This window comes from Anolis carolinensis, chromosome 1, assembly GCF_035594765.1.
Source record: "Anolis carolinensis isolate JA03-04 chromosome 1, rAnoCar3.1.pri, whole genome shotgun sequence".
Lineage (NCBI taxonomy): Eukaryota > Metazoa > Chordata > Lepidosauria > Squamata > Dactyloidae > Anolis > Anolis carolinensis.
Window position 1 is genome coordinate 7,400,664 of NC_085841.1, and position 12,204 is coordinate 7,412,867.

At 42.0% G+C, this 12,204-nt stretch overlaps 1 long non-coding RNA gene across 1 annotated transcript; it reads left to right on the forward strand.

The window, feature by feature from the left end:
- The first annotated feature begins 1,054 nt into the window (after nt 1-1,054).
- Nucleotides 1,055-6,641, forward strand: LOC134295968 (uncharacterized). The gene is made up of 3 exons (XR_010002500.1): nt 1,055-1,582; nt 5,362-5,452; nt 6,178-6,641. It is a non-coding gene; the product is annotated as an uncharacterized LOC134295968 (long non-coding RNA).
- Nucleotides 6,642-12,204: the final 5,563 nt, after the last annotated feature.

Below are 12,204 nucleotides of genomic sequence, written 5' to 3' on the forward strand. Positions count from 1 at the left end.
AGAGTACAACTATACATAAAAACTATGTACAATTGATTAAGAATGATACCCTGTGTACTCACCACAGAGAGAAACCTACATTCTATCCATAACTGAACTCTAATAAGAAATGTATCTGCATGGTGAATTAATGCAAGATGTTTGTGAGTAAACAAGACATGTTAATTTTCAAAGACTTTATTTTTGAGTGCATATTTTAACTAAGAGCTTTCAAGGGAGTGTATATCTTTGGGGCAATTTCAACTTCAAAGAAACAACCATCCTCTGCTAACCAAATATATTTTTGTAGGGGCATGTCTTTATCCTTGGCAGTTTAAAGACATGGTTCTTCAATTTAACAGCAGAGTTACCTGTGTGCCATTCCATGAATATCACTTGTTCAAAGGGTTGACTTCTAACAAGGTCATGCTTTTTTTGACTAGTGGTTTTCAAAAGGTGGTCTCCACATGTTCATAGAGATTCACATTTGTCAAATGGATATGTGCCCAGAGACTGGGTGCAGTTATTTCAAATAGGTTATGGGATTTACAATAGTCCAAAAGAAAGCCCGTCATGTGCATCATTGCTCTGTGGTCTCTGCAGTCACCATAATTGACTTCATCACACAGGGCCTTTTTGACCAACAACTGAAGTGGAAGCATTGTACAATGCTTCCCTCAGAACATGGGATAATTCCCAGACAGGTGTCCTGATGGTCTAGTTTTTCTAAATCATTTCAAGTAAGATGGTGATCCTCTCCTTCCTACAGTCTTGGGGAACTCAATCCCCTCTATTGTGGAGATCCTTGTTTTTATGACCCCAAATAACTTTCTGGCTCCAACTTTTCTTCTTCAGTTGTATGTCATGGTTGATTTGCAGACTGATACAATTCAAGTCTGGTTTATCGCTCATAAATTACTTTCCTTCTCAGCTTAGATCTGAACAAGAACAAAATGCTTGGATACACTGTGCATTTCCGAATAGCATATATTCATTTAAGAGGACAGCTTATTCTCCATTTTATTTGATTGCCATAGTTTACTGGAAAGTACTTCCTACTGGGATGTTTATATATGATGCCTGATGAAGTAGAACACTCTAGCCAGTAGTTAAATATGTTGTTTGCATCTGAAAGGACATGGGACCGATTCATTGTTTTCTGCTAATTGTCAATCTTGCAAACAAAACACACTTTAACTGAAACCTACTAAAATCTGGGAACAGAGACTTCCTTGCTTAACTGTGAAGATAGCTGCCTCTTGTTGCACCAGGCTTGATGGCTCAGTGGAAAGTATTGAAAATTGATACCTGCATTGTATGGTGAATGGACAGTTAACAATCCAATTAGTTTATGTTTTGTCTAGAACTTTTCATTGGTCTACTCTTTGTGCTTCTACCACAAAATGTTCTGATTGTCATGGTTTTTCAATCCAGCATTTTCCCAGTTTCCTCTGGGGAGCACAGTTTTCCAAACAAGGAAGGACTTCCATCTCCATCTCTGTAGGATTTGAGAATTTCAAGCGCATCTAAGCAGACATGATATAATCCAGACATGAAGTGCTTCTACCTATGGTTTTTTCTCCTCCTCCTTCTCCCTTCTGAGGTAAGGTTTAGAGACATATCCTATGGCATGTGTATCAGAACCAATAACACAGTGACTGCTTTTTTGGTATCTTCTGGGTTTGGTTCCAGGACCTCCCTTAGATACCAAAAACTGTGGCCGCTCAAATCCCATTATAGACTATGGCATAGTAAAATGGTGGTCCCTTATATAAAATGATGGTCCCTTATACAAAATGGCAAAATCAAAGTTTGCTTTTTGGATTATTTTTTTGGTGGGGGAGACATTTTCAAGCTGTAGGTGGTTGAATCCATGGATGGTTGAATCCATCACCCTGGAGCCAAACCTCAATAGATATCAAGGTGCCACTGTGTCTCTTCTAGAAAGAATTCAGTTTGGTTTAATCTAATTAAATGAGAGTCAATTTTTGAGGGAAGGATGAGGTCTTTATGAACATTGTTATACATTTTTTTTGTTTTCTAAAACAGTATGTGCTTTACTGTAAAATATAGCAAAATGTGAACAACTTGGGGCAAGATACATTTGGATGAAATTCCACCATTGCAGAACAAGTTTGAAATAAAAGGTAAAGGTAAAGGTTTCCACTGACGTTAAGTCCAGTCGTGTTCGACTCTGGGGGTTGGTGCTCATCTCCATTTCTAAGCCAAAGAGCCAGCGTTGTCCATAGACACCTCCAAGGTCATGTGGCCGGTATGACTGCATGGAGCGCTGTTACCTTCCCTCCGGAGTGGTACCTATTGATCTACTCACATTTGCATGTTTTCGAACTGCTAGGTTGGCAGGTGTGATATCCCCTGAACCCTTGGGCCGTGATCCTGCCTCCATTATGGACCACAGTGACGAGGAAATGGGGTTTGTGCCGATTCAGCAAGACTCTGCCTCTTTCCAGATGCTCCCCATTGACAATTCTAGTTCACAGCTCATTAAAAAGGCCCTTGAAACGGAGCCTTCTCCCACCAGTTCCCCTCCCTTTGATAGACGAGTGTTTTGGGAATCTAGTAGGTTTGAGAAAGCTGGCAGGAGAAGGAGCGCGCGATTAGCAGCTAGAGAATCTGCTGATTAACCTGTTTTCCCCTGAGAATTCTCAGGGAGGATCGCATCTGGTTGAAGATGCTGTTTTAGCTCTTTTCCCAAGGGAAAAGAGCATTTGGACACCTGCTCTGTGAATTGATTTGAAGTTCCTTAAAAGTTCTGTGTGCTGGCTAGCCAGCGTGGAGTCAACGTGTCAGTTGGAGGATTAACTTCACTTCCAGCCAAGTGTGGACCGCGTTTGGATCCACTACCTTCCAGCCTAGCCATGCCTTACCTAGCCGTGTTTCCTTGCCTTGTCTCGCCGTGATTCCAGCCTTGCCTTGTCGTGTCGTGATTCCAGCCTTGTCTTCAATTCCTTGCCTTGGACTTGCTTTGAACTCTAGTAAAAGACTTGGACGTTTCCCCACTCAAACTGCTTGGAAGTTTGAGTGCGTTTCGGTTTTTGGATTACAAACTTTAAACTCTAATATTAGACATTGGACATTATATTCTTGGGCTATATTTGACCTTTCCTGAAAGGTCTATTGATGAACTATATCTTCTACTTGTTTTTGTTTTATTTCTTCAATTCTTTAATAAAGATATTAGATTGTTGATTGGCCTTAGTGTATTGGTTTCCAGTGCTCTCGCAGCCTGGGGTGTCACAGCAGGAGCTGGGGCTAACAGTAGGCACTCATTCTGCTCCCGGGATTTGAACCTGGGACATTTCGTTCTGCAAGTTCAGCAGCTCAGCGCTTTAACACACTGCGCCACCACCAAGGCCCAAGTTGGAAATAGCCATAGTCAAAAAATAGCATTACAAAATTATGGGGTGTTGGCGTTTCATTTCAAAAGTGTTTCTAAAGTATACTTAGTGATAATTTCGTTGCTATAACAAGAGTAATGAAATTTCATTACTTTTTCGTTATAGTAATTGCACAAGTAGGGGAACTTCAGGGGCATTTCCTCCCTCATTTTTACAGCTGTTGAGGTGAAACTTGCTACAATGGTAGAACACATTTACCACTGTTATCCCATCAAGTTTCAGAAGGTTTTACTTATCCACAGAGTTTTGGGGAATTTTCAAAGTTTTTATAAACAACATTAAAAAACACAAGAGCTATCTCATTGAATATTCTACACAATAACACAAGATAACAGGGGATCATCCTCCCCCACATCATACATCTACTGATTTTAGGGAATTGCTTAAATGTTGACATATTTTTTTAAAGCTACAACAGCTATTTAATTGACTGTCTCTCATATTAACCAATAGAACTTCCATTTAGGGATTTCTTCCCAGCCCAGCACACAGATTTACTTACTAGAAGTATCAGTCAGTCCTCTTCGCAGATTCAACAATTTATTGGAAGTTGGCTGCTACTATGAAGGAACAAATCTCTCCCCTATCCTGACTGGGGCTTTCTGATGCTGAGCAGAATTCTGGGAAATGTAGTTTAGGGCAGGGCCTTTTGAATTCTCTGCCCAAGGGCTCCTCACCTTTCCAAACTACATTCCCCAAAATTCTGTGCTTTTTCCCCAGCAAATTCTGATTTTTCCCTTTTGCTTCCCTCTCCTAATGGTGAGAGGCCATTAATTTAAAGAGAAAAGGCAGCCTTTTTGGCTTTGCTTTGCTTCCTTGCACCAAAAATGAAACTGACTTTGGGAGGCTTCCAAGGTTTACAAAATGTAAGTTTCAGTTCTTCGGTTTTTGGTGCGGATCAAGCCCACGTGTCTGAAATCACCTCGTAAGTATGAATTTAACTAATTTGATCTGACTTACGAGGACTAACTAAAAAATTGCACACCCTAATAGGTTTGCTGTGTGATTTTAATGTAGTGATGTGAGAATCCTTCTGTTGTGGATCCATGGCACATTCTCATTGGAGCCAACATGATGAAGTGAATATTCGGTGACTTTAGGATGCTAGATTGAAGGGAACTCTTTGCTTAAGGGTATGAATGGATATTTCTTGAAAATTGGTTTGCTTTGGGTTAGATGAATCAATGGTCTGAAGTTTTGTGAGACACATTGCTGTGAACTTTTCTTCTACTCTGCTGTACATGAGGAAGTGTCCGTTAGGAAATCAAAGCAGTTCATGCTTCAGACTTGTTACTCATTGTTCTTGTGGCAGAACTACAAAAGCGGATACACAAAGATCATCTCATTACATTTTAATAGCTATAGTTTTTAGAAGCTTGCATCTAATGTTCCTTCCAGCTTCTTCTAAAACCTGCTGTCTTCTAGAGACCTTTTAAAAAGAGAGATATCTTTGTGGGTTTTGAAAATTGAAATTGAAACCCACTAAAGGGACCATAAGCCAGAAAATAGTAAACTTTTGCCTATATATCTTTGCTTCTGCATATGCCCCTCCCTTTCTGTGAGCTGGTGCCTTTCCCCAGAAAGTTCCAAGGAGAGAAGAAAGCTCAGAGTAAACAAGTTAGGTCATTGATATCACTTGTGCCAAGTGGATGTGACAGGTGAGGAAGACCCTCAGCCATTGGTCAATTTTAGATAAGCCAAAGGTATATATTCTTTGTTAACTGCTCACAATTTGTGATGGCCATTTGCATGGTACGGGACCCATTGAAATGGGTGCCTATGGCTGTTTGCCTTATCATAGCTGTGATAATAAACTTTGCTTTTTGCATCTCTTATGAGACTGGGCTTCCTGCCTGATTTCCCTCCTGAGCCAGGACCCATTGAAGGTAATTGTCTTACACCACCATAGGTTCAGTTATAAATGATTTTCTTGACTATTCTAATTTTTGGCAAACATTTGTAGGAAACCCGGATGCTGAGAAGAGTGAAGAAGCTGATAGAACCCAAAGATGAACGTCTTATATCAAAGAGGACCACAGATGTATGGATTCCACGTGAGTAACTCATGATGGCGTAATGATGGGTCGGATGCACTGGAGATGGGAAAATCTCTTTCATTTTTCTGCTACATTTGAATTATAAATCAAATATAGGGTCCAATTAGACACGTTTCTCCCCACTACGTTATGTGATCTCTGCCACTGCATTATTACTCAGTCATAGTTTTCTGAGCATTGGGAAACTTCTTTATTTTGCCAGGAAACAAATAGTATAGTCACAGTTCACAATCCAGAACAGGTAAAACTTCATAACTCATCCACAAAACTTTGCTGAGGGCATCAAAAGTTTCCTTGTTGAAATACAATTCCCAGAAACCCTCAGCCATGTTTGGAATGGGATTCTGGTAACTGTACTACACAAAGTAACATTTTCAAGACCAAGCTCTTTGACTTGAACTGAAGAATAGTCTGACACAACCTGCTGTTGACACAATAGCAAAACGAAGTCAACAAATCAGATTTGAGGGTAATACCTATCCTTTTTTGTCACCACAAACATGTGTTTGGGAGACATAGTTGATAGAAGTTTGAACTATCAGCTTCTACATCTTACTGCCCTCCAGATATTTGGGACTCCAGCTCCCAGAATCCCTACCCAGCTTGTCCAATGTTCAGGAGCCTAAGTCCAAAATACCACAAGTTGTGCAGGCCTGATCTAGCATAATTCTTAACCACAACTCTCACCGTGTTTTCTCTTTTTTTATGTAATACATACCCAGAATACATCCCAGCCCAGTTCTGTCCTGGATCGTGCAAGAAAAAGTGTGCGACAGATGAAGAGCCAGAACCAAGAGTCTTATGCCAAGTGTCCTCCGACATCTACTGCTGTAAAAAAAAATTGTGAGAGGAAAAGATCACAAGATTATGACTTCTCAAAGCAAATAGCTGTGCCATAGAATTCAAATAACGGAAAGGAGAAAGATTTAAATAGAAGCAATAGAAATATTTCACATTTAAGTTACTTGATGGTTGGTTCACCAGTGGAGAGTTCCTTCCAAATGGAGGATATCTCCAGACGTAATGAAAAACCTCTAAACAGAAAAAAAAGAAGACCTAGTGACCTTTGTATACATCTGAGAAAGTTTTAGCTTTGCTTGGAGACAGATATGCGTGGAAGGAAATGAGACCATTGGAAAAGAACCTTTTGTATGAACACTGGGATTAAAGTCATTAATAGCTTGTACTGTGTGCATTCTTCAAACATACGTACTTTGCTCCTCCAAAAAGAATTATGTTCCTTTTGGATGCCAGCTTTCTTGTTGCCATCCAGAACATTCCCAAAAAGACACTACTGGCCCTAAATTTGCAGCAGAAGCAGCTTGACATTACTATGTGGCTAAAATTCATTCTCTCTCTTTCTAGTTTCTATCTTCTAAATGGGGAAAAAAACACAAGCTTGTAGAATCTGCAGCTGTTTGTTCTTGCCTGTCCCTACTAGTAAGGAAAATATTTGGCCACTTTGCTCTTCTCCCGCTGCTCTGGGCAGTTTTCTGCTGCCCTGGAATTGGAGCAATGGATTTGAATTACAGGAAAGGAAATTCCAATTGTACATTAGGAAGAACTTCCTGTCTGTAAGAAGAGCTGTTCAGCAGTGGAACTCTCTGCTCAGAGTGTGTTGGAAGCTCTTTCTTTGGAGGTTTTTAAACAAAACCTGGATGACAATCTGTCAGGAGTATATATTGAAAAAGAAGCCCTCAAACTGAAGACAAAGGAATATAGGGAAATGACCCTCCTTTTCTAGGGAGAATGAGACAACTTTTTGAGACCAAATACAGTTTAATCAATAACCAGAACGTCACTCTCCCAGGTCTGAGGTCAGTGCTCTTAACTGTAATGCCACCCTGGCTGTTATGTATTAAGTTTGCCTCTTTTCTTGCAAACCACAGTTTAGCCCTAAGTAATACTTACTTTCAAGGATTAGAAGTTGGGCCAGCTCAGCCCCGGGCATCTTTCTGGCTTCATTTTCATCAAGATTAACACATTAGCAAGAGAAATGATCTCTCAGAATTCAGAAATCTTGAAAAGATCATTTCATTTTATGTCAGGTACTCTGTTTTAAATATTTATACATGAGTCCAAGGTATTACACAAAGAATACATTCCAAGATCTTTTGTGTAATACAATGTTCACATTATTTTTGATCTCAAATGAATGATGTCCTGGACTTTTGGCTGAAATATACCACAGAACTGTGCTGGAGGAACTACAGTAGAGTCTCACTTATCCAAGGCTCACTTATCCAAGGTTCTGGATTATCCAATGCATTTTTGTAGTCAATGTTTTCAATATATTGTGATATTTTGGTGCTAAATTCGTAAATACAGTAATTACAACATAACATCACTGCATATTGAACTACTTTTTCTGTCAATTTTTTTGTATAACATGATGTTTTGGTGCTTAATTTGTAGAATCATAACCTAATTTGATGTTTAATAGGCTTTTCCTTAATCCCTCCTTATTATCCAAGATATTCATTTATCCAAGGTTCTGCCGGCCCATTTAGCTTGGATAAGTGAGACTCTACTGTAGTTGTTTATTTTATTTTATTTTTTTCCAACATTTATATCTCGCCCTTCTCACCCGAAGGGACTCAGGGCGGCTTACAACAAATGGCAACAAATTCAATGCCTACACATAGTTAAAAATCATAGCAGTAGATAGAATCAATTAAAAACTATTAAATACAATATAAACATTTAAAACATATGGTTAGATCAATTCATCCAAGAAACATCATGCTGTAGCCATAAATCGGTCCATGTTGTCAATCCGTTGTAGCGGATTGGTGATGATAAATGGAAGATCTTACGTGTGTCTGCGATCCAGAGTCACCTGCAGAATAATAACATGCCACTTTGGTTTGCAGAACAAAAATACAAGAACTTTACTGATTTCAATGTCACCACAATTTGGAAGCACCCCTGGCAGTGAGACCAGGGAGGTGCTGTTGGCAAAAACCCGGGCTGGTGTTATCAGCCCCAGCAATTTCAGCTCTTCAGCCAGGTTGCCCAGACGTTGAGAGCTCCATTGGCGAGCTAGGAAGACAAGCCAAAAGGAAAAACAGCTCTGGAAGCAGGAGTGAAATTCAGCCAATGATGATGATGATGATGATGATGATGATGATGATGATAATGCGTTATTTTTATACCCCGCTTCCATCTCCCCGAAGGGACTCGGGGCGGCTTACATGGGACCAAGCGTGGATAAAAACAGCAAACCAAACAAAAACATCCAAAAATACAGACACAGATATTAAAATTCAACACTCTAAACATAGCAAAAAGTATAAAATGATAATCATACTAAAACATGGATTTGGCACCCAAGTAGAGGGGGTAAAAATGAACTGGGCAAAGTGCAGAGTTTATTCACGTGAATAAGATGCTAGCTTGTGATTCCTCAGAAAGAAGTTAGAATATCAGAAACAGCAAGCAGTCTCCTTTTATACATTTTAATTTCAAAATTTCCCGCCACCTGGCATCAGGAAGTCTCGCGAGGGCAGGACCAGCTGGCGAGAGCGGGAAGCTGGTACCAGGACCAATCAGGAGCCCAGCCTCAGCCTCTCGACCAATCACAGAGAGGGGGCTTGACCGACAGCCGGGGATGGGGGGAGACAAAGGTTTAAGTGGCGGATAATGAGTCTCTTTATTTAAACAAGAAAAATAATAAACATGATTGAGGGCATCTTGGCCCTACCCAGAAAAGGTTATTGTATGCAGGATGAACATGACCATGCCCCATCAAGGGGGCCGACCCAGTGATTCCGGATCATGGCAGTTCTAAACAGTACATATGATACAATCATGCAAATTGCAGAGGCAAGGGGTTTTGGAGGAAGCAATCAGGTTTTCTTGCGAGCCGAAAGGTCCCGGTCACCAAGACACCTTTGTGTTGAAACGGTACTTCCCCGAGGTGGACGGGGAGAGGTGATGGGGCCATCTGCCCTGCCCGAATGGCTATGGCGTTACAGATGTCCAGATAATGTCCATAAGCTTGAGGCTGGGAGAGGCTGAAAAAAATCCCCTTAGCAAAGGTTTCGTCTTTGGCATGCAGACTCGAGGCAAAAACATGGAAAAGGGCCACAAAAGACATGGCCATCCGGACTGTGTTTAGACATAAAAAAAAAAACAAGAAAAATAAAGTCCTAATTAGAGGGAGATAAATAATTGTTTTTTTTCCCATTACTGCCAGTTAGAAGGCTAAGCTCTGCCCACTTTGTCTCCTAGCAACCCACTCAGCCATTTAAAGGCGCCCAGGGCCTCTTCAACCAGGCCTCTTCCACACTGCCTAAAAAATACAAACTATTTCCCCTTGACAGAAAACCCCCAAGCTCTGAAGCCATAAGGCTTCTCTGTCCCATACAAAGGATGCCCTATGTAGAAAGCGGCCAGGCTTTTAAGCTGCAAGACTATTCAGTGCAGATCAAGCTGGCCAAACAAGGATTCCTCTACTAAGGAAGTAGCCAGGCTTCAAAGCGGCTCTTTGATTGAGGGTGCTACTCCAGTTACTCCAGAAAACGGCCAAGCTTTAAGGCTGCAAGGCTATTCACTGCTATTCCACCTGGCCAACATATGATTCCCATAAGCCACAGCAACGAGTGGCCGGGCAAAGCTAGTCATATTATAAAACATAATATCAGGGTAGAAGAGTAATGCAAGGGAAAAACACGTTCGGGAAACTTAGCATTCACGAGATATATAGTTTCCCAAGTACTGTCACGACCCAGGCGGCAGAGGCACCAATAACCATACACAGAGGCCAGAATCTAACTAATATCTTTATTGAAGGAATATATAAAGTTAATAAAAACAAGTATAGAAAATAGTCCAGAATTAGACCCTTCAGGAAAGGTCAGAATTAGTCCAAAAAAGCAATGTCCAATAAGAAATATTAAGGTCCAAAGTTGTAATCCAATAACCGAAACACTCACTTTGCCAAGCAAAGTGAGGGGAGATGACAAGGTCCTTTAGTCCATAAAACTTGAGCGTGGCTAGGAAATAACTTGATACTTGAAACAAGGCTTGAACGTGGAACAAGGTAACTAAGAACAAGAACAAGGTCCGTGGAATAACTTGGTAAAATCCGTGAAACAAGGCAAGGATTAGTCCTGGGAAACAAGGCAAAGTCCGTAGGTAAACAAGGCTGGGAAGCAAGGCGAAGGCTGGATAGCAAGGCAAGGCTTGAGCTGAAGCGAGGCTTGAATCGGAGCGCGCTGTCCAGACACAACTCGCTCCGCAGGCTGACGAATTGACTCCGCGAAGTTGCTACGCGGGCAAAACACCTATATAGAGTCCAACTTTCTCACCAGAGCGGTTCTCTGGGAATCAGAAACGAAAGCTAAACTCTGAGACCAGATGTTAAACTCCTTAAAGATTCTCACGAGAACCAATGTTAATTGGCAACATTCTTAGCTGCTATCCTCGCACTCCTGCGCGAAGCTGAATCCAAACTTCTCTGTTGTTTACAAAACTCCCGGCGCAAGAACACGGGAGAAGTAGGCTCTGGGGTTGTTTGACATACTTCTGGGGCACAACTTTCTTGCAGGTGCAAGGTTTCCAGATCTGCCTGGGAAGTATCTGGCTGAGAGGAATCCAGTTCAGACTGGGAAGGTAAAAAACCCAAGTTTTCATCTTCATCAGGGATTACAATGTCCTGAGCAGGACTACAAGGCCCATGGTTCATCACACTATCCCCCTCCTCAGGGCCCCTCCCAAACTGGGGTCCTCTCCCCGAGGCGCGAGGTCGCGGTTTGGTGGGATAGGTCAGATGGAAGCGACGGGTTAGATCAGGAGCATGGACTGTGGAGGCGTCTTCCCAAGAGCGTTCCTCAGGCCCAAAACCCACCCAGTCAATGAGATATTGTAGGCGGCGGCGATGAAAGCGAGAATCCAAAATGTCCTCAACCTCGAACTCCTCCTCCCCATTCATCAAAACAGGAGGGGGGGCCGGTTGGTCTGTATCAGGACGCACACCATCCGCCGGAAGGAGCAGGGAACGGTGAAACACTGGGTGAATGCGCATTGAACGCGGAAGTTGGAGTTTGAAAGTCACGGGGTTTAATTGCGCCACCACTGGATAGGGGCCAATGAAGCGGGCATCTAACTTCCGGCATGGGCGGTGGGAGGGCAGAAAGCGAGTGGACAGAAAAACCCGATCTCCTACCTTGATTTCGGGGCCCGGCTGGCGGTGTTTGTCAGCGTGGCGTTTATAGTCCTCCTTGGCTTGGTCCAGTTGCTGGAGCAAAAGTTGTTGCACCGCTGTGAGTTCCTGCAGCCAATCCTCTGCTGCGGGAACTTCTGAAGTTTCAATGACAGGGGGAAAGAAACGTGGATGGAAACCGTAGTTTGCAAAGAACGGCGTTTCTTTTGTAGAAGCTTGAACTCCATTATTGTAGGCAAACTCAGACAGTGGTAACAGAGAAGCCCAATTGTCCTGTTGGTAGTTTACATAACAGCGAAGATACTGCTCCAAAGTGGCATTAGTGCGCTCCGTTTGCCCATCTGTTTGGGGATGATGAGCTGAAGATAAGCGAGAGTCTATGCCCAGTAGTTTTTGTAGTGCCTTCCAAAAACGAGAGGTGAATTGAGATCCACGGTCTGTGACTAAACTCTTGGGCAATCCATGTAGTCTGAAAACATGCTGAAGAAATAGATCCGCAGTTTCTTTGGCCGTGGGGAGGCCTTCGCAGGGAATGAAATGGGCTAACTTGGTGAATAGGTCCACCACCACTAAGATCGTGGTG